Here is a 22,948-nt window from a genome sequence, read left to right as displayed (position 1 = left end):
GCATGATTCACAAAAGAAAGACATTTTAACACTGTTTTTATCAAAATTTAAAACTTCCACTCTTTCAAAGATATTGTTTGGAAAAAGATAGGACAAGCCACTGACTAAGAGAAAACATTTGCAGAAAATATATCTGAGAGATGGCTGGAATTCGGATTAAATAAAAAACTCTTAAAACTCAATAATAATAAAATAATAAAATAACAAATAAAATAATAAAATAGATAAAATAATAAATAAAATAATAAAATAATAAAATAATAAAATAGATAGCTCCTTTTTAAAAAAGATTTTTGCTCAAAAGGTTTGGTTGGGCTCCTCACCAAAGTAGACACATGGACGACAATTGCACACAGAAAGGTACTTGATACTGAGAACAAACTGAGGGTTGATGGGGGGTGGGAGGGAGGGGAGGGTGGGTGATGGGTATTGAGGAGGGCACCTGTTGGATAGAGGATGTATCAGATATTAAACTGATAAGAACAGATACTACACTTGATCTTAGCCAAAAGGCCGAGAAGCAATGAGGAGGGCACCTGTTGGGATGAGCACTGGGCGTTGTATGGAAACCAATTTGACAACAAATTTCATATTTAAAAAAAAAGAAAGGTACTTGATATTACTAGTCATACAGGGAAATGAAAAATAAAATCACAACTAGATATCACTACATACTTATTACAAAGGCCAACATTTTTAGAATAACAATATTCACTGATGAAGAGGGAGAGGAGCTATATCACTCTTACACTGCTAGTGGAAATGCAGGATGGTACAGCTGGTTTTTTTCAAAACACTTGGAGAGATTTTTGTGAAGTTAAATATCCACTACCCTACAACCCAATCATCCCTGTCCTAGCTATTTTTAGCTCAGAGAAATGAAAACATATTCACATAAAATCTTCAATATGAATATGTATATGTATAAAATTATTTCATTTAGAATTGTCTACAGTTGGCAATAATCTATCTGTCCATCAACCAGTAAATGGATAAATAATTTGTGATACGTCTTTACAAGGTGATACTACTCAGCAAGAAAAAGGAGTAAGCCACGGATACGTGTGAAAACATGGATGAGTACCGTATTTCGCTCAGTGAAAGCAGCCAGACTCAAAATGCTACATGTAATGTGGTTCCATTTCATACGCCATTCTCAACAGGGTAAACTCCAGAAAGACCGCAGTGGGTGCCAGTGGGCGCAGGGGAAGGGACTGGCTACAATAGTGCACGTGGGAATTCTTTGGAGTGATGGAAATGATCTGTATCTTGGATGTGATGATGGGTATGTGACTCTGCGTTTGTCAAAATGAACCAGATTGTGAGTCTAAAAGGGGTGAATTTTACTCTATGTAAATTATACCTCCACAAGCCCGACTTCCAAAAAAAAAATCTATCAAATGTTTTGCACTATGGAGGTGCCTGGGTGTCTCAGTCGGTTAAATGTCTGACTTCCGCTCAGGTCACGATCTCACAGCTTGAGTTCGAGCCCCGCATCAGGCTCTGTGCTGACAGCTCAGAGCCTGGAGCCTGCTTCAGATTTTGTGTCTCCCCGCCCCCCCCTCTCTCTCTCTCTGCCCTTCCCCCACTCACACTCTGTGTGTCTCTCTCCCTCTAAAAAACAAATAAACATTACATTTTTTATTTAAAAAAAATAAATAAAAAATAAATGTTTTGCACTATGAATCTGCTTACGTCACTAGGAAAAAAATGCTGTTACTGTGCCAGCATCGTCTTGTAATTAAAATGGTGTACTCCAAGATATACTGAAACTGTCTATTTCAATTGGACTAAAGTTAAACTCTTCAAGCAGAGAATCTGTTATTTACTTAAATCAATTAAGGGTAAGGCTGCTCTTTCCTTGTAATTCATCAACATGTAAATGAACTTTTCTTTCAGTGACTCAGTGGGTCCTGTAGCTCTTTTTCTCAGGAGCACACAACAGAGGCAAAAAGGAAGGGAGTAAACCTGTTTTGTGATAAGTTGTACTAGTGACCAATAATCTTGTACAAATTCTTGTTTTTTTTTTTTTAATATTTAGTTAATAGCCATCTAATCCCAAAATTGAATAAAGAAGGAATGAAGGGGGTGTCTGGGTGGCTCAGTGGGTTAAGCATCCGACTTGATTTTGGCTCAGGTCATGACCTCCCAGTTTGTGGGATCGAGCCCCATGTCAGGCTCTGCACTAACAGCATAGACCCTGTTTAAGATTCTCTTTCTCTCTCTGTCTCTCTGCTTCTCCTCTGCTTTCTCTCTCTCTCTCAAAATAAATATTTTTTGAAGTACAAAAAAAAAATACAGAAGGAATTAATAGAGAGAATCAAAGTATAATTTGAAGAATGTTTAGCCATTTTCCCCCTTTATTCTTAAGGATAGGAAATCCGTCAATACTCACTCAGAAATACTCAAGGTCAGTGCTATCCCTCCCCTAATTGCTGAGGATAGTGACCTATCTCATTCCTTTACTATTCTTGGTTTGTAATATACAGTCAGAATCGAGTATATAGAATTTAGAGAATAACACCAGGAAGATGGTAGAAAAATCATCTGTAAATACCTAGTTTGAAATTTTAACAACAAATTAAACGAGTGAGCATTTTAAAATAGAAATTTAAATATAAGTAGAGTTAAAATACTAGAGCTAAAGTAATATATTGTTGCAGAAAACACTTCTAATTTTAATCATGAATATTAAAATTTGGTTTGAAGTACGACTTTCTACCCTTGAATTCAGGTAAAGATAGAGAACGTAAGATTATTGCTAGCAAAATACAGAATAGTGAACCATCACAGGATTTTCTCAAAACTTGGTCAGCCTGCTCAAATTGGTCATGAGATGGCAAAAATCAGTAAGTAATAGAATAAGTCAGCATGACTGATCTGCACAGCAAAACTGTACAAAATGATAATGAAAAAGGCTTGTTCTGCTCTTGCCAGGGCTTTGATAATCCATGCAGAACCAGGACAACATATTCGCAGGTTTTGAATCTGATTTACCACTGCCTTCCAGATCTAGCTGCCCAAATGAGATTCATGTAACCACAAGACCATCTGTAAATGTGAGCTTACATTCCAGTTATCCCCTGGTGAGGTGCAGTCGATGAACCTCACCGCCCTAGGCAGATGATTAATCTCATTATAATCTTTTGGTTAGTTTCAGAATCTGCCCTCTGCTTTCCAAACTTCTCTCAAGAAATGTGGAAAGTATTTCCATCTGCCTAGGTGAAAGCAAATATTTTTACCATCAGACTTACCTTTATTAAAATATATAACTTTACTACAAGTATTTAGCAAAGACTACATCTGACTTGTTTCTTCCAATAGCAATGTCTCCTCTATTTAACCTCCTTCAACATTTTAAAATAAAACACTATATGACTAGGAAGATATCCAAGTACAGCAATGGTCTTTAATAAAACTTCCAATGATAAGCCTGGTGACTCTCAGTTCGCAGAAATTCTGACACAATTCTAATGTTTAGAGGACTACTGATGTGGAGTCCCAACCTCAGTGGAACAAGTAGAGTGGAAGTTTCTAGAAGGTTAGCTAAATGCATTACTACCTAATTCATACCAATCTTTATACATTTTCTCTGGCCTAATCCAAGGACAATGACTGAAAAACACATCAGAAAGTTCTTTTTATTTCCTAAGTTGAACTAGAATATAATAATTTAATTGAGTTTCCCATATACATAATAAATTTTTATGTAGTATACAGACCCAAAGAGCCCTCAAGTATCTTTGGAAACACTGTGTTAAAACATAAATAAATGAATGCATAAAAATGAATGCAAGAAAATAGTTTTTGAAATAGACTGGAATGACCATGTATTAGCTGGAAGCATCTGGCTCTTGACTTCGGCTCAGGTCATGATCTCACGGTTCATGAGTCCGAGCCCCGCGATGGGCTCTGTGCTAACAGTGAAGAGCCTGTTTGGGATTCTGTCTTTCTCTCTGCCCCTCCCTTGCTCGTGGACTCTGTCATTCTCCCTCACAAAATAAATAAATAAACTTTACAAAGACACACTGTTTAAAAAAAATTAATAAATAAAAAATAAAATAGATGGGAATAGTCCAGTCTTAACCTTTTTCAAAAAATATAAGATTTAGATAATATTAAATAATATAAAAACAGGGAGGGAGACAAAACATAAGAGACTCTTTAATATGGAGAACAAACAGAGGGTTACTGTAGGGGTTGTGGAGGGGAGATGGGCTGAATGGGTAAGGGGCATTAATTAATCTACTCCTGAAACCATTGTCGCACTGTATGCTAACTAACTTGGATGTAAATTAGGAAAAAAATTTAAAAAAAAAATCATTGAGGGGCGCCTCGGTGGCTCAGTTGGTTAAACATCTGACTTCAGTTCAGGTCATGATTTCATGGTTCGTGGGTTCTAGCCCCCTGTGGGGCTCTGTGCTGACAGCTCAGAGCCTGGAACCTGCTTCAGATTCTGTCTCCCCCCCTCTTTGTACCTTTCCTCCGCTCATGCTCTATCTCTCTCTCTCTCTCAAAAATAAATAAGTTAAAAAAAATTAAAACATGGTCAGAGATGCACTAAAAAATATAAAACATGCTACAATTTGTGCTATTTTATTCATTCATTCCATATTAATTGCATACCGAGATGCATTTCAAGTAATTCAAAAAGTCAGCATCAAACTATCATAATAGACATTAGCATATTTATTAACATGCATTTGCATATTTATTCTGTGAATCATAAAGACAGCTATAAAAACAGGATCTATGCAGAATCTGGAAAAACAATAAACAGTTGGGGAGCAAGGGTGTGTTTTACTATACATATTATTAGTGGATTTAGCTATAAGGCATGTTCGCTGAAAACATCTGTTTCTCAGTTGTACTCTGTGTTCAATGCTATGATTATTAGTGGTCTTGTTACTTCCAAAAATATAAAGTTAGTTATTAACTTTGATAAGTATATAATTTCACTATGCTCTTTCCATATGTGTTGCTGACATAAGATGTATTGTTTGTTTCCATTTCAATTTGGCACCACTTACCATTGTTTTTAGTGAACAATTGAGTTACATTTTGAATGTTTCCCATGCCGATTATGAAGTACACAATTGTAACTAAAGTAGACCCCCAGCAGACTTTTGTCATATCATATAGTCCATAAAATAATAGCTAAAAACAAAGTAGTGGCTCTGAAGACAATATAGAAGATTTTTACCTCAAACAAAAGTAGGAAACTGAGGGTTGACGGAGGGTGGGGGAGAGGGGAAAGTGGGTGATGGGCACTGAGGAGGGCACTTGTTGGGATGAGCACTGGGTGTTGTATGGAAACCAATCTGACAGTAAATTATATTTTTTCAAAGTAGGAAATAATTTTTTAAACATTAATTTGTTGTAAAGTATGTAGATGAATCATAACATGGTTGGTGTACATTCATATGCATCAAGGAGTTGAGATAAGAAAATCTATGTGATCCTTACCATTACTCATACAATTCTCATTTTGTAATCATCAGTAAACACCAGGGAAAGAAAACGGTTCCTTGAGAAATGGGCTACAGTTATTAACAACTTATTTTAAGTATTTTCTTATTTTAAAATAACACATAGAGGGCTGCTGGGAGGCTCAGTTGGTTAAGCATCCAACTCTTGATTTCAGCTCAGGTCGTGATTTCACGGTTGGTGAGATCGAGCCCTGTATCGGGCTCCACACTGAGGGTAGAGCCCGTTTAAGATTCTCTCTCTCTCTTTCTCTCTCTCTCTCCCTCTGCCCACTCTCCCACCCCCTCAAAAATAAATAAATAAATAAGTAAAATAAAATAAAATTATACAAAGAAATATTTATTAAATATGTCCTTTACTGAGCGCCTCTGTACTGAGGAGATAGCAGTTAGTGTAGTTAATAAAGACTAGAACAAACAGTACATGTTAAATGCAGAGGGCTCACTGATCCTAGAGTAGTTAGAAATGTTCTGATAAAGTGTTATGTAGCCTAAGACTTGGGAATGACCATGAATTAGCTAAACAAGGAAGTGTAGAGGAGGGACAAAAATATATGTGGAAGAAAGACAATTCTGAACTTGGCAGTGAGACGAGCACAGCACAGCAGAGGAGCTGAAATAAAGCATGAGACTGTGGTGTAGAACATGTGATGACTCAGTGGTAAAAGGTGATGCTGGATGGGACAATAGGGGACATAATGTGCAATGACTCTCAGATGAGTCAGATATTTAGAATATGACACACAGCGTGTTACTTGTGGGGAGATGAAGGCATTGAGGAGAGCAAGAAGTGATCAATGGTTGCCTCATGGAGAATGGATTAAATCAAGGCAGGCACGAATTGGGAGCAACAGATTATGAGTGTGTTTCAGAGGCCCATTCAAGACACAGTAATGACTAGACTTGAATGGTAGCAGGGGAGAAAAAATGTGGGTGGATTCAAATATATGACAGAGAACCTACAAAACTCATTGGCTACCTTTAAGAATAAGTTAGAGTGAAGGTAATTAATGATGGTTTCTGGGACTCTTTGACTCTCAAAACTCAGATGTTTTAATTTTCTACTGTTGCACAACAAATCACTACAAATCTAGTAACTTCAAACAACACCCACTTATTAATGGACAGTTTTGCAAGTTAGAAGTCAGGGATGGCATGACCGCAATCCCTTCTCAAGGTATCACAAAGCTGAAATCAAGATGATAGTTGAGTTGAATTCTTGTTTGAATTCAACCAAAAAAGTCCTCTTTCAAGCTTACTCTTGTTGGTGAGTTTGTAGGACTGAGTTTGTAGGACTTTGAGTTTGTAGGACTGAGGTCTTTTTTTTTTTTTTTTTTTTTTTTTGCTGCTCTCAGCTACTAGAAACCACTCACATTCCTTGTCACATGGTCTTTTCTATCTTTAAGCCAGCAATGGTGTGCCAAATCCCTCCCATGCTTCCAAACATTGACTTTCTTCTCTGCTTTCAAAGGACTCTTGTGATTAGATTAGTTCCATCTGAATAATCTCCCTTACTGAAAGTCAACTGTGTCAGATAACATAACTCAATCATGAGTGCAAAAACCAAAAATCCCACAGGAATTGCACAGGGTGGACGACACCACAGAGCCCTGCCTAACACAGACGGTGACACAAAGGAGGTGATGGATATGGAGTGGGAAGAGGCTGGAGAAAAGAAGCTGGGCTTAAGTTTGGAAAGAGGAGTTGAGGAACCCGTGAATAATCATGTGGAGATATGAGTATCCCACTGGACATGCACCTCTGGAGTTTATTTAGCAGGATGATATGGACTAGAGAAAGATAAATGAGAGCACTTGGCATCTAGTTAATAATTGAACCTGTAAGAGTGGGTTATATCAACTATGGGGAGATATATATGTCTTAGGACCAAGCCCTGAGGAGCTGCAATATTGACAGGATGAGTAGAAACAGAAAATTGGTGCCCATTCCAAGAAGAGAGATAACTGAAGGAAGCAGGATTTGTTATCTGTGTTAAATCTTGCTAAGAAATCTAGTATGAAAAATACTCAATATACTCCTGGGGGTGTGGTGACATGGAGATAGGGTTTACCATGAACAAGGCTATTTCTACAAAATGGTGGATTCAGAAGCCAGACTGTCTGAAGAGTGAAAGCAGGGTGAAGTCTGGAAACGGAATCAATGAGTTTTAGACGATTCTTTAAGTAATTGGCTATCAGAGAAAGATTATATAGAGAGATTTTGTTTTGTTTATTTGTTTCTTTCTTTTAAGATGTGAGAGACTGCAGCAAATTTAAGCTCAAATGAAATGAAAAGAATTCAGCAGAAGAGCCTGGAGAGGGCAAACAAAACCCTTGGAATAGATAATTAGAACCCAGCTGGGATAGTAATTTTCTAGAAACACCTCTATCTTTAAAATTTGACCAAGAGAGGGAAGGGTGGGTGTGGAAGCAGAAAAACTGGTGAGATAATGAGGATACTCCCAGCTCCTTTCTAAGTAAAGTTTCTGAGAGTAAATAAGAATGGACTAAAGCAAAGGACTGAAGGTTTGAGGAGAAGAAAGTTTAAATTTGCCTTTGTGGTGAATTGGAGAGGAAGATGTCCAGAGAAAGCACAAGATCACCTGATAGGCATTAGGACCTGAATAAAGTCTGATTAACAGAGGAATCAATTGGTTTGCTTGCACATTTTCTCCTGTAGCATGTAGCCACAATTCCTGGAGCTACCAATGGAAACTAAAACAATTGTATTCATTAATCCAGAGTTGGGTCTTTTGCCAAGGGGCCAAGATGGAAGGACAGTGGAATAAAGGAGTTTCAGATACTCCCAAGAAAATGGCCGAAAAGATGGATCCTGAAATCCATAACAAGAGAGAAGGCATGACAGAGATAGGCAATGTGTAATGCATAGGGAGAAAAATGAAATCATTTTGCTAAGACCAAAGGGCTGGTTTAGTAAGAATAATTGATAATTCTAGCTGAAAGAATGAATACTGATGGACTGCAATGTGTGCATCAGTGATTTCAGGGAAATACTGGCTTTCTATCATGTCATTATATTTAAGCTTTATTTACCCTTCTTTCTATGTTTATATGCTTTCAATGCTCACTGCATTTTCCTTTTATACTGAAATTTTCCTTTTTTGAATTGGTAATTTTGTTTCATCTCTCAATTCTCATATTGTAGTCGTGTTTAAAATAATTGTGTGTGTATATATATATATGTATATATATATATACACCCATACATATATATGTATATGTATATATATGCATATATATACATGCATATATATGTATGTGTATATATATACAATTATTTAAAAAAAAAATTTTTTTTTTTCAACGTTTATTTATTTTTGGGACAGAGAGAGACAGAGCATGAACGGGGGAGGGGCAGAGAGAGAGGGAGACACAGAATCGGAAACAGGCTCCAGGCTCTGAGCCATCAGCCCAGAGCCCGACGCGGGGCTCGAACTCACGAACCGCGAGATCGTGACCTGGCTGAAGTCGGACGCTTAACCGACTGCGCCACCCAGGCGCCCCAATATACAATTATTTTAAACACGACTACAATATGAGAATTGAGAGATGAAACAAAATATATATATGTATATATACACACACACACACACACACACATACAGTATATATACATATATATCTTACAACATTGCAGTCACTTTACTAAAAATGTGCATTTTCTCATTTCATCTTCACGACAAAGAGATGAGGGTGTTAATTTCACAGATTAAGGAATTACGTAACTAGAGAGTTTAAGCAATTTGTGCTAAAGTAGTCTGAAGAGCTTGTAGTGTTAAAAGGAGAGCCTCAGAAAGATTTGTCCAAATTCTAACTTCAAAATTTTGTTCTTAAACACTAAGCTACAATTGAGTATATAGTCTTGAGCCTTTATATATTTGAGCATCTTTCTATTTTTTAGATATGGATTATAGATAGACTGGTATATAATCTGGGAATATACTTAAGCGTTTCTCAATAAGCAGATTGAAATAATTGGTAATAATTCCTACAAACACAATCTGTTATTGTGAGGTCCTTCAAAAATGACAAAGGAGTATCTGAAAACTAACTTTGGAAAATTGACAGGGCTCAGTGACAAATTGGTTATATCTAGATAGACATTAACCATTCAAAGGCAAATTCAGGATTTCAAACCATGTCAATGTTGATGTGGAATATTGTTAATCACCCCCAGGTTCACCAGAACTCTTGGTTGTGCTCAGTGGTTCTTCACTGATCCCTGGTCAGATGACCCTCCCACACCCCAGGATTGCTGCTTCTCCAAACATTCACTTCCCTTTTCAAATCTCTGATTCATGCCTCACTCCTCACTCTCCCTCTCACTCTCAGGTCTTATTTCAGAGAAGGAAGTCAGCAGAACAGTTTCTTTCTGCTTCTTCCTGTATCACTTTTAGATTTGCTTACTTACTTTAGAACCTGTTCTTCCCTCTTTCTTTTTGCCTCAAGTCAGAAAATACCTATGCTGTGCAACATTATTCTGTCACCGAAAATACGGATTTCATCTCCTATAGTTCAAACCTGTAGTTTTGGTTAATTGTATTCTATTAATTATCCCTACCTTCCTCCCATCAGTATTCCACGAATTCCCAATTCCTTGCCCTCAACCTACCCAAACAAAACACACAAGCAAACAAACTAAAAATATTTACAGTGTCCCCTAGGCTCCCCATTTCACTGTCACCTGTCCTTTTATCATATCTCCAAGGCATTGGGGCATGGGGGAAAATGGAAAAGTTTTGAAAGCAGACCATGACATATTTGTGGAAACCACTCCCCCAGTTTTGCACCGTTTTCCACGCTATACCTTCACTTTCTCTGAGACTCTTCTTCTGAGATCAATTTCCTGATCTTCAAAACGGGAAATACAGCTACCATTCAATAGCATTATCTGCAAAGCCTAGTAGAAAATCTGTTACTGTCTTTTCCAATAAGAGTAGAAGGTGGATAAGGGAAATGGAGATTAGTAATGGCTTTTGGATAGCCAACTCCCTATATTTTCATGGCCAAGATTCTTGTTTTTATTTCTAATTCTTTAATTCCTACTTGTTCCCTAGTTTGTAATTTATTACGCTTTGACCTCTGGCATCACCACTCAGCAGAAATCATCAGAACCATCTGATATTTAAATCCAAGATCTCTTTAGCAGTCTATTTAACTCTCCCTCAGCTTTTGTGCTCCCCTGCGTTTCATCCTTTGTCTTATAAATTTATTTAGAGAACCTGCAGCATCTCTTTACCTCTAATGTTTCAATAACAGTATCTCCGTTTCAAATCTCTCCTCTAGCCAACTAGAAATTCATATTACAAATTGCCTACCAAGTATCAAACATGAAACTATCCAAAGGGGGGGCGCCTGGGTGGCTCAGTCGGTTAAGCGTCCGACTTCAGCCAGGTCACGATCTCGCCGTCCGTGAGTTCGAGCCCCGCGTCGGGCTCTGGGCTGATGGCTCAGAGCCTGGAGCCTGTTTCAGATTCTGTGTCTCCCTCTCTCTCTGCCCCTCCCCCGTTCATGCTCTGTCTCTCTCGGTCTCAAAAATAAATAAACGTTAAAAAAATTAAAAAAAAAAAACTATCCAAAGGGTAATTTCCCATAAAACCTTGTTCTTCGAATTCTTGAATTTTTTGCTTAATGTTGTCCCAAGTCACCATTCCCCAAACAGGAAACCTTGAATTCCCTCTAGGTCTCCCCATTCATTGCTTCCCTCTGCCAATTGCAATTTGGCACAGTGTTCTTACAAAGTCAGTTTCAAAAATGTCGATTAAGTTTGTAAATTCATTATGTTCTAGCAACTTGAAACTTTGTCTAAGGCAAAGATTTCTGTTTACTGGTTCTGTAATACTAGCCACAAGAACAATACCTACAACATAATAAATAAATGTTTCTATCAATCAAATCAATTGTGATGTATAATACAGTTATCATTCACCAACAAAAAATTATCAAGCACTCCCAGGATTTCTAGCACTGTTAGATACTAATACAATTTTATATTGAAATCAATCCTTGACTTAATGTTTATTTTTTTATGAGAAATGCAAATTAGAATATTAAATGTGCATATTTTAATAAAATATAGACCCCTCTGAAGTTGACAAAACTATTTTTATTTTTCTTCCATAGATTGTAAACAGGAAAATTTCTGATGCATAAATGAAGACATTTGTGCAGAACTGACATTTAAAATTTATTAACACAAAAGAAATTACATTACTACACGAGTAAAAGTGAGTTCTTTGTTCACTGATTACCAATTGAATGCTTGGGGAAGTCCCCGATTATTCATACATCTGACCTCATTTAAATATATGGCAGTCTGTTAAGCCATTTTGGGAATTGTTAAACTTGGATATCTTCCTTAGTTTTTCTAAATGAAAGTATATTTATACAATATTATGTGACAAATGAATACACTGTACTTTATTCTTTAAATTTCAATTCTCCTGTTACTTGAGAAAGCAAAGTATCTTTATGAATTCCAAATACTGAATCTGGAATCCTTGTCTCTATTGACATTTTATAGTGTTTATAGCATAATGAACAAAGCAAAGAAAGACGGATCAGACATTTGGGAATTTTACCAAAGTTAATACCAACTAGTTTTATGTCTTTAGAAAAGTCACTTCACACTCTCAACTTGTGCTTTTTCATTAGCTCTGGTATAGAAAATTCTATTTGAAGCCTCACATTATCTACAACTGCTAGTCACAGTCCTGTCCTCCATATAATATGTTGGCTGAGATTTTTAGTTTCAGTCTAATAGCGCAAATGTAGATTTCCCTTCTTCAACAATCACCCAAACATAAAAGTGAAAATGAAGAATAGAAACTCCACTTTCCTTGAAGTCATGGGGTTGCTAAGACTTCAGTATGAGTAGTAACAAGAAGGTGGCTTCCAGAAGCTCCGAAAGTCTAAATGGTGTAAGAAGACGCGGTTCAAGGATGCCTGCAGCTCCAAACCCATAAAAACCAGACCAAGTGCATTTCTGGAAACAAGCACCACAAAGATGTTCATTCCAGGTAAACTTAGCAGTTTAAAACAACAACCATTTTATTATATCTCATGAATTTTTGCTCAACAACTTGAAAAGTGTTCATCTGAGTCATTTTTCTGTTCCATCTGACCTTGACGGAGGTTATTCAACGGTCAGCAATTGGCAGATGGTCTGGCATGTCTGAAGTAGCCTCACTCTCCTGTCTGCTGCCTTTGTTGACCGGCTGCAACCATCTGCACTTGTACCTCAGGTGGCTTTTCCACTATGGCGACCTCAGAAGACCCAGCCTTCTTACATCTCAGTTCAGAAGTCTAAGAACAAGTTTCCCAGCAAACAAGGCAGAAGACACCTGGTCCTTTATGACCTGGCCTCAGAAGTCACATAGCCTCACTTTCGCTGTACTCTGTTAGTCAATAGCAGTCACAGACCAGCCCAGATGGAAGTGAAATCTCCAAGTCCGGATGAGAGGAGTCTAAAGAATGTGCAGCCATGTTCTAAAACTGTTACAGTGCAAAACCAATAAAATGTTATTGGCCACATGGAAAACATGTGAGCAGACTGCTGCTGTTGAGAGCTTCACCACATCTGGTTTGGTTATGAGGAAAAGCTGAGTCGGAGCTGAGCAGGAAAACCCACAGACAGCCCTTCTGGCGGAGATGATGGAGGAGCCAGATGCAGCAATATGAGTAGCCTTGAAGCTGCTAGTCCTGGCTGGACAGTGAGGAATAACCTGAAAATAGTGCACTAAGAACCGTTCCTGTAAGGAAAATATTTGTCCACAAGATGGTCCTCATCCTTCCTCACGTAGCTAGTTCAGAAAGTATGAACTTCATTTAAAGATGGCCAGTCAAAAGAACCAAAACAGCATAATAAAGACAAATAAAAAGAACGGGAAAAGCCAAACAGTAAATGATAGATGTTAACGTTTTTAAAGTTGCTAAAATTGGTATGGTCCAGAAGAAAACTGTACCTGAACATACAGGCACCTGAAAAGTTACAGAACAGTCACTTCTATAATAGAAGAATAGAAGATAGAACTAAGAATGATCAGGACAATATGGCGAGGTTATTGAAAGGAAGAATATATAATCTGGCTGAACTCATTAACGACATGGAAGAGAAAAACGAAACCATCCCAGAAAAGAAGCCCACATTGGAATCTACTCTGAAGAAAGAGGTATTACTGTCAACACAGGAAGAGACATGCAGGCCAGGATTTGACTGAAGTTAACAACAAGAAATGAAGCCAAGTGTTTAAGTGGATTATGATGAAAATATTATATGTGGAGTGTACATCCAAGAAATGCACAAAGTTCAATAATTGGAGTCCTAGAATACAGTTGAAAATAATGGAACAGAAGAAAATTATTCAAACATATAATTTAAGAAAGTATTCCAGAACAAAAAAGAACTTGAATCTGAAGATTGGAAGAGTATACTGTATCCCAAAAATGTAGAATGATCACCACCAAGACATATCTTAGAATATTTAATGGATATCACAGGCAATAAGGAAATGTTTTGGTTGAACAGGCAAATGATTATGGGATCTGTTGTGGAGAAAACATTGTCAAACTGGCTGGTGTCTGGTTTCTCCACAAAACAGTCAACTTTGAGGAAAATGGAGTAATTCTTTTCAAAACCAACAACAAACAAAACAAAACCCAAGAATTTTTTTACCAGAAAAAAAAATGTTTAAGACTCGAAGGCAAAAGGAAAACATATTTAAATAAGCAAGAGCTCATGTATCAGATTCCAAGTTCCCTCTTGAAGAAAGTACTGAAAAACACACATCAGTCAACCAAAAACTGATAAACAGTTATAAAAGGAATGATATTAAATACTGAAACTATTTAATTCTAAGATTAAGACAAAATCAAATGTAGTGATTATGGTGATAGGAACAGAATGCAAATGGTATAAAACCTTTGTAGAATTGAAATGGCTGACCAAAGTCAAGAAGGGAATAGGCAAGAAGGTAAATTAAGTGTGCCAATTTCATAATTTTTTATATCAAAAAGACGACCAATAGATAACATTTAAAATTATTAAATATAATAATAATATCAACATAAGTTTGTCTGAAATAGAAAATAAATATGAAATATATGAATTAATGAAAATATTCTGGGAAAGGGAAAGGACAGGAAGAGGAAGAAATTGAAAATGTACCGACTTCATCATGGTTTATCAAAGTTTTAGTAGGAAGTCAATAGTTCCATGACTAAAAAGTAAAAATGAAAACATCATAATCATTAGACCAAGAGAAACTTTGAAATTATTTTTAAAAAACTCCTTTACAACCTGCTTATACACCAGCTGGGAAAATAGAAAGCATAATATAAACTATAGTAACATAACTAAAACCAAGCCTCTTATATAAAAATACAGAGATATTAAACACAGTCGTGAAATAAAAAAAGCTTTACAACTACATATTACAAATAGGCAGCAAAGCAATTTTACTTAGAGGTTTCTTACGTCACTGTGGATCTGAAGGAGGAAGTTACTCGAAAAGATTGAAAACTAAGGAACTGAGGGGCTCCTGGATGGCTCAGTTGGTTAAGCGTCTGATTTTGGCCCAGGTCATGATCTCACGGTTCATGAGTTTGAGCCCTGTGTCGGGCTCTGTGCTGACAGCACGGAGGTTGGAGCCTGCTTCAGATTCTCTGTCTCCCCCTCTCTCTACCCCTCCCTCACTCATGGTCTGTCTCTCTCTCTCAAAAATAAATAAACATTAAAAAAGAAAGAAAGAAAGAAAACTAAAGAACTGAAAAGACATACTAGACAAACAAACAGAAATCAGAGGCTGTGATTTTAATAGATGAGCTTGAATTTGGGGGAAAACCATTAAACCAGACAGAGGCTAGACTCCAGGTTCAAACCTCATGAATATCTAACCATCAGAGTATATCCATACCAAACAGCACTGTGTTAGTAAACATAAAGAAATAAAGGGAAGAAAAAAAAGGAGAAATTGAAATATATTAATAGTAGAAAACTTTAGGAGCGCATGGGAGGCTCATTCGATTGAGCGACCAACTTCAGCTCGGGTCCTGATCTCGTGGTTCATGAGTTCTAGCCCCACGTCAGGCTGGCTACAGTCAGCACAGTGCCAACTTTGGATCCTCTGTCCCCCTCTCTCTCTGCCCCTCCTTCCCCAATGCGCTCTCTCTCTCTCTCTCTCTCTCAAAAATAAATAAATATTTAAAAAAATAGCAGGAAACTTTAATTCACTTCTCACAGTCAGTGATACTTCAAGTGGACACAAAATTAGTAAGAAAATAGAAGACATGGGGCACCTGGGTGGCGCAGTTGGTTGAGCGTCCGACTTCAGCCAGGTCACGATCTCGCGGTCCGAGAGTTCGAGCCCCGCGTCGGGCTCTGGGCTGATGGCTCGGAGCCTGGAGCCTGTTTCGGATTCTGTGTCTCCCTCTCTCTCTGCCCCTCCCCTGTTCATGCTGTGTCTCTCTCTGTCCCAAAAATAAATAAACGTTGAAAAAAAAATTAAAAAAAAAAAGAAAATAGAAGACATAAATAAACAGCATGACGATTTTTAAGGTACATCTAATTAACATATGTCAAACTGGTTATCTTGAAAACATAAATGACAACTTATTTTTAAGAGCACATGGAATATTCACAGAGATATTTATAAAAGGTAAAAAACAAAAAAAACAAATTAGGGGCACCTGGGTAGCTCGGTTAAGCATCTGACTTTGGTTCAGGTCATGATTTTGCTGTTTGTGAGGGAAAGCCCTGTGTCAGGCTCTGTGCTGACAGCTCAGAGCCTGGAACCTGCTTTGGATTCTGTGTCTCCTTCTCTCTCTACTGCTCTCCTGTTCAAGCTCTGTCTGTCTGTCTCAAAAATTAATAAACATTAAAAAATATTTTAAAAAATAATAAATATATGCATATATATTTGTATGTATTTATGTGTGTATGTATATATATGTATATGTGTATGTATATGTGTGTTTTACATATAGAGATATATGTATACACATATGCATCATTTTATATATATATATGTATATGTATATATCAGCTCTCCCAATTATAATGCAAGAAGACTAGAATTTTAAGACAAAAAAACAAAAACAAAAAAACAAACAAAACTTACTATCTACAGGTTTTACTAACATCACCCTCTACCACCCACAAAAAATCTTCTCTTAACTCTAGGGTCCAGAAGAAAATAAAAAACAAAATAACAGAATATGTTCTAGTTAGAATAAGGCTACAAAGAAGACATTCCATATCCTTTTATTTTATTTATTTATTTATTTTTTAATTTTGTTTCAACATTTATTTATTTTTGGGACAGAGAGAGACAGAGCATGAACGGGGGAGGGGCAGAGAGAGAGGGAGACACAGAATCGGAAACAGGCTCCAGGCTCCGAGCCATCAGCCCAGAGCCTGACGCGGGGCTCGAACTCACGGACCGCGAGATCGTGACCTGGCTGAAGTCGGACGCTCAACCGACTGCGCCACCCAGGCGCCCCTCCATATCCTTTTAAATAAGTACACTAAACATCTAAATAAAGAGCATAGAGCATGATCAAACAAATTTATAAAAAGAAGAATTTAGAAAGCAGTTAATTGGAAGCATTAAAATGGTAGAATTATTTTTAAGAGTAAGTATGTTGCATTTAAAGAATAACAAAACAAGGGGCACATGGGTGGCTCAGTAGGTTAAATGTCCGACTCTTCATTTTGGCCCATGTCATTATCTCACAGTTCCTCAGATCTTGCCCCACTTTGGGCTCTGCAGTGACAGTGTGGAGCCTGCTTGGGATTCTCTCCCTCCCTTTCTTTCTGCCCCTCCCCCACTTGTGGTTGCTTGCTCTTTCTCTCTCAAATAAACCTAAAAAAAAACTTAAAAAAAGGAATAACAAAACTCAAGTAGGCTTAACCAAATAAGATAAAAAGGAGAAAAGGCCAACTTAACTGTATAAAAATGATGAAAAGGAAATATCAACAATGAAAGAATTATAGAATCCTAAGTATCCACTTTGATTAATTCTATGGGGAAAAAAAAAAACCCTGAATGGAATGGTTTTCTAGGAAAATATATATTAGAAACCCCATAAGAACTGGGAAATATAAAGATATCAGTTAGTCTGGAAGAAGCAAAGGCAGTTATCATAAAATGACATCTTTCCAAAAGACAGTTGGCTATGCATCTGTCTTCGGCTCAGGTCATGACCTGGTCACGTATGATTGTTTTACAGGCAACGTAACCTTTTAAGTATAACCCCTAACCTTTTAAGTACAGATTTCAATGCTTTCACAGTGATCCAGAACATAGAAAAGAAAGGAAAGTGTCTAAAATGTCTTCTGAAAGTAATACATTTATTGCAAAATCCAGTAAGAGGACACCAAAAAAGAAAACTAATAGTTCTCAAACTGTGGTCAATCTCTAGAGTTCCCCATGACACTTCCAGGGAATTCGGATGGTAAAAACAATTCTCATATAGGGGCACCTGAGTGGCTCAGTCGGTTAAGCATCTGGCTTTGGCTCAGGTCATGATCTCGCGGTTTGTGGGTTCGAGCCTCACGTCAGGCTCTGTGCTGACAGCTTGGAGCCTGCTTTGGATTCTGTGTCTCCCTCTCTCTCTGCCCCTCCCCTGCTCACACTCTCTCTCTGTCTCTCAAAAATAAATAAAGATGTTAAAAAAAAAAGATTTTAAAAAACAATTCTCACAGTAATCCAATGAAATTGTCGCTTTGACCATGTGGACAGTTACACTGACTGTAACCGTGCTGGCAGCTTCGCACGAATCAAAGCAGCGCAACCAACTGTATTCTTCACAGCTGTGCACTTGAGCTACAAAATGAGCCAGTTTCACTTAAGAGTATTATTGAGTAAAGATTATTAATTCTATTAAATCGCAAACCTTGAGCATGGTCTTTTTAATATTCTGAGTGAGAAAATGGGAAGAAGGCATAAAGAAATTTGACTGCAATCAAAGCACAATGCTGTTTAGAGGAAAAGTGCCTGTATGATTGAATTGAGAACCGAACTAGCTGATTTTTTATTTTTTCCCACGGAAAATGCTTCAGACCTGTCAAGGCATGAAATGCCCAATACTGCCCCACCTTGAGTTCTTCCCCGCCAATGTGAATAAAGGGCAAAAAAACTATGAAAAGGGACTCTGTAATTCTTTATACTTTTCATGGAGTCACTTTGCAGGGCATAAGAATATTTCAGTAGATTTCTAAATAAATCATGTCTTAAAATTTGTTGACAGTAATATATATATAGTTAAATGCAGAAGAAGGACATTTTCACCACTTTCAGAAATTTTATTCTGTGTCTGTATCATGGCCACTATGCCAGAAAGTCTGGCCTCAGAATTTCTTCCACATTTTTTTTAAGTTTATTTATTTATTCTGAGAGAGAGAGAGCAAAAACACAAGTCAGGGAGAGGGAGAGAGAGAGAGAGAATCTCAAGCCGGCTCCACACTGTCAGCGTGGAGCCCAACACAGGACAGGAACCCATGAACCATAATATCATGACCTGAGCTGCAGTCGAATGCTTAGCCAACTGAGCCACCCGGGCACCCCTCCCATATATTCTTAATTTTCAGAATGTGTTCAAAATATCAGATATGTTTAGCTTTCAATAAAAATATCGCCTGGACATTCCATAATAAAATTAAAAATTAATATGTTCAAATATGTACATGTCACCCTTTGTACTTCAGCATGTTGCCAACAATCCAGCCACATAGAGTTTCTCTTGAATTTCCTAGTTATAGAAGAATATGCTGCTTTGAGAGTAGGCTGAGAATGGCCAAGTCTGAACCACCCCCTGGAGGTTGCTCATGAGGAGACTGAAAAGGGGTGTTGTGGTTCTGTTAGTGTTTTGATTTAGGTTTTTGTCTTAAACCTCCAGGTACAGGGCAGATGATTCCATCTACTTGTTATCAAGGTTCTTAGCCTTTACAGCTCCAACTTTTCAGATCTGTGAAAATCACTTAATCAGGGAATTGACTCGAATTTAGTATCATTGCATCTCCGTCACTTTACAAATGGGAGCTGGGAATTTTCAAGGCGTCCGAGGACTGCCCCAATATTACAGGTAAGTAACGGGCCAAGCAGATGCCAGAATTTATGTTCTCACATCCGGAAATCCAGATAATTGGAACAAACGATCATAAACATTCATAGCCTGCCTCTCCCTCCACCATCTTGGGAAAGCAAGAGTTTGTATCCTAGAATACTCAATTTGTGTGTGTGGGGGGGGGGCAGGGGGAGATTGCATATGGATAGTAAATATACATTTTTACAAGAGAAGATGCCAATTAAAAAATTGAAGTTATTATAAACCTCAAGGAAGGAAAACTTCAATTTAAATGCAAATACCGCAGGACAGCAAGGTCTGCCCAAAGCCTCTGTGTGATGACTTATCTTGACTTTGGGAAAAGCCCTCTTCCCCTTGCTCTTTAAAGCAAACTGTTCGGTGGTTTTATACAAGCTGGAGTTACATTACCATGCTCTAGTTTATACCGTGACTTTGAGATCAAAGAAGGAAAAGGAACTGATGCTTGCTAGATAGATAGATAGATAGATAGATAGATTATATATAATAAGCAGTTCAACAGCTGAGAAAGATAGCATATGGCAGTAGAAGCAAAAGTGTTGCTTTGATTTGGGAGAGAGAAGTGAGAAGTACTCCTGAGTCAAAGCTCAATGCCACCTGAATGAGATGATTTATTTTTGTGCCAGCAGGATGAACTTTGTGTGGGTACAGATTTATGGCAAATACACAAACACCTACACAGATCTCATTTGGGGTTTGAAGAAACACCATTTTCCCCTGACAGAAATGATTACATGTGCAATAATAATAGCATTTTCATTTAATGAAAGTGGGTTTCTTCAAATCCCTAAAAGCATAAAGCATTTGTTAAAATGAATTAGCTTATTTTCAATAAGCTTTTCAGCAAAAGACGGGATAGATGAATGACAGGTAAGGTTGGATTGACGGGCTTAAACTCTAAAAATAATAGAGCTCCAAGTAAGCTAATTTTACTCCAAGCAATCAAATAAAATCACACCAATGGCCCTCTTTCAATACCTCTTCAGAAGTTTTCTATCCCAGCACCTATTTTTTCTTACAGTTTATAAAGTAAGATTTGAATGACACTCTCTGGGGCTTCTCCAGCACTCCTCAAACTGCTTTCAAAATTTAAATTCTTGATTAGAAACATTCTTTCCCTCCTGGCTTACAAGAGAAAGGGAGACACTATCACCCACATTTGTGTGTGTCACATCATCCCTTGTTCAGGTTTGCTTCATTTTAGTGTTCAAAAGTTGTGCGTATGAACTTTTAGTATCTCGCGAATGGCCACAAACCTGAATGGATCAGCAGAGTCAGGAGGTGACTTTTCTTGCTACGCTGGAGGGGAGATGTCTGTCTACTGCAACCCAGAGAAGGAGTGGTGACTCCACTAGTAAAATGATGGCACCAGTATCATGAGCCAGGATCCAGCAAAGGTGCCTATGATTGAAACCTGACATTAATACTGTCCTCATCCATTGTGACACGATACACAGAAATGTCAGGATTCATCACAACCTGGTCACAAGGATAATCACAGACTACCTTTCCTTACAAACTTGTGAGTGTGGACGAAGTGACCTTAATGTTAATAGTCAAAATTCAATACTCAACATTCAGTGGGCATCCGTTCTTGTTTTTGCCTATAACAGTCTCAGCCATCTCTGCTACATAGTCACCCCCACTACAAAGTGGGTCTTTCCAAGAGACACCCAAGGGATATCACATGTGCTTCCAGGATTTGTGCCATAGCCATGGCATGGCATCTACAATGTCTGTTTGCCTGACTCTTCGTTGATGTCAATTGCCCATAAAGCCATGGGGGGAACTTCATCAATGCTGCTGCCGACAGTACCCCCTCAGAACAATGTCAGAACTCCTGCCAGAAATGTTTCCAAAGGCACAGACTTCATCTTCCCCAGGGGTATGCGTTCCATCCATTTTGTTCTCCAGCCTACATTCAGCATCAAACAAACTGCCCGCAATAAAGTAGACAATATCCAATGAATAAAAAAGGAAGATCCTCAAAATTAGGTGCTTTTCTTAAATCACCGTGTTTTTGAGGCACTGCAAAATTCCCAAGTGAACTTACTTGGTCTTTCGTGTGTCACACTGAGAATTTATCTTCCGTTACAGTAGGAAAGACTAATTCACTAACCCATGGTAAATGCAGTGATGCATGAAATCCTTTATAGGAGAGCCCAACACGATCATTTAGATGAGTAGGGTTTGCTTATTGTATCCTCTCATGGTCTGTTGCACAAATATACAGATGTTCTTAAGCTTCTCTAAGTGACCTTGGAATCATTTACCTCCTTTTATATGTATTTGGATCACTGGCCCCTTTCATTATCGTCCTTTTGATGAACTAACCTGTAGCCTTCCTGTAAAGTTATTTATCTTAGATTTTACCCTCTCACAGAAGTCTTCATGACCTTTTCTGCCTTTCCAATGTGCTCTCACAGCATGCTTTATTTGGCAATTTCTTAGCCAAATATGGTTCACCTGTGTTTCATGATGTATATCTAGACACTAGAATATGTTCTTTGAAGGAAGCAAATGCTTCTTAGTTCTTCATTGTATTCTCAGTACCTGGAAATAGCCCAGGAGATGTTTGCGTTCCAGGAGTGTTAAGAGAATGACCTACAATGCATCACTGAGAGAACGTCCTAAACATATTAAATGTCTACAAGACACTTAAAGTTAAAAATTAATTTCATTAGTCATAAGGAACCATATTGATTGAATCCCATTCAATTAGAGAGCAACTTATTATTACCTCTGGTCAATGCAAAGTAAATTACACTCTTGAACTACTTTGTTAAGACTTATTTAAACAGCTATTGTAGCTCATTTTGTACGCCAGCTATTTTCTCTTAGGTCTGGTGTGATTCAACTAAATAGAGTTCATCCTATTCAGTCACTATTGCTTCCTTGTTATTCGTTCTTTAAAAATACAGTTGTTGCGGGGAGCGGCGGGGGGCACCTGGGTGGCTCAGTCGGTTAAGCGTCTGACTCTTGATTTTGGCTCAGGTCAAGATCTTGCAATTTGTGAGTTCGAGCCCCACATCAGTTTCCACACACTGACAGTGCAGAGTCTGCTTGGGATTCTCTCTCTCTCTCTCTCGCTCTCTCTCTCTGCCCCTCCCCCACTTGCTCTCTCTCTCTTAGTTGAAGTCTTTGTTTACTTAGTACTTACATTCATATGGATGGCAATTGACAAAAAATAAATAAATAAGCAAGAATATAAACACATAGTGGTAAGTACTAATGTGGAAGGTACTTTGAGAGAGTGACACTAAGGGACTTCAGTTTAGGTGATCAGAGAGGTTTCACTGAAAAGGTGACATTGAATTTGAGGCTTGCCAGCTGAGGAAG

The 22,948-nt window shown here is 37.8% G+C and overlaps 1 pseudogene; it reads right to left on the bottom strand.

Annotated features, from left to right (window-relative positions):
* Window positions 1–421: 421 nt before the first annotated feature.
* LOC122490726 lies at window positions 422–525 on the bottom strand (annotated as a pseudogene).
* Between the last annotated feature and the right edge of the window lie 22,423 nt (window positions 526–22,948).

Source organism: Prionailurus bengalensis, chromosome B2 (genome assembly GCF_016509475.1).
Source record: "Prionailurus bengalensis isolate Pbe53 chromosome B2, Fcat_Pben_1.1_paternal_pri, whole genome shotgun sequence".
NCBI classification, from domain to species: Eukaryota; Metazoa; Chordata; class Mammalia; order Carnivora; family Felidae; genus Prionailurus; species Prionailurus bengalensis.
This window is presented reverse-complemented; position numbering and strand designations above follow the sequence as displayed.